The following is a 1,145-nucleotide window of genomic DNA, read 5'->3' as shown; positions in this document are numbered from 1 at the left end:
GTGATGTGGATAGAGAAAGGAAAGATAATAAGCGATTCCTACTCATTTACATGAATGTAACTTTATAATTTATATTAACCCTTTCAAAATCAAATATCCACTATTGCTTATATGTCATTTGTAAATAAAAACAATTGTACAAAAATTATTTAAAACAGCACCACTTGTAACTATGATCACGTTTTTCATGCAATCACCAAAGAACCTAACTTCAGCTGTTTTGAGATTACATTTTGTTTGTGAGATTGATAACTTTTGTTGTGGTTTGTTATAATTGTTATAGATCACATTTATGTTGGGAAAACCCAATAAGAGTGTTCTTTGATGGGGATAACCTCAATAGTGAAGTGCCGTAGTAAAGTTAAAGAGGTCCTAATTGTTCACCTGCTTGTAAATGCCATCTGGTTGAATTGAGGTCGGTGGGTTAGAAGTACTGTGAATATTGTTAGTTTCCTGTGTAGCTACATTCAGGCAGTGATACTGTATAAGGTTTTTTGTCCTAATCATTCTATGTGTTTCGAAACTAGAATTCAAAATGGTCACCACATTTACTCTTTCGCTTACAGTAGATTTTGTGCTGTTATTTTTACTTAGGTTTTACCAATAAAAATATTGTAACACATTCATCAAGGACAATGTGTCTGTATATAAATGGAAATACATCTATGAGTAATGGCTTTTTGTAGGTGAGAAATTGTGCTGTTTGTTTTGGGAGAAGGATCCATTAAAAGTTATCAATGAATAAGCTATTAGTGACCAAATAATGTTGTGGTTATTAACCCTCAAAGCTGCTACTATCGCACTGTTGCGATATGTATCGTTTTTTTTCATATCTACAGACCGAACGGTTCGCACTCAAATAACGACGTGTGGTTTATCAAGGCTTTACATGTTAGGGAATAAATTCCCTGTCAAGTAACGTTAATTAGAACTATGTATTTAATTCATGAAGTTTACGAGGAAGAGTAAAGAAGAATAGTCAGCTGATTTCGATTGCGTTGTGTTTGTTGTTACGGTCGTCTCTGCGGGCCGGACGCTCTGTGACGTTATTGTTTATGCTTCATTCTTTTGATTTGTAAGTTGACTTATATATATTGTTTATTGAGTAATTATTTCCCTCCCCTCCCCCCCCCACCCCCTCCAAC

Source organism: Homalodisca vitripennis, unplaced genomic scaffold (genome assembly GCF_021130785.1).
Source record: "Homalodisca vitripennis isolate AUS2020 unplaced genomic scaffold, UT_GWSS_2.1 ScUCBcl_9853;HRSCAF=18489, whole genome shotgun sequence".
Lineage (NCBI taxonomy): Eukaryota > Metazoa > Arthropoda > Insecta > Hemiptera > Cicadellidae > Homalodisca > Homalodisca vitripennis.
The sequence above is the reverse complement of the archived record's forward strand: the minus strand, read 5'-3'. Positions refer to the sequence as shown.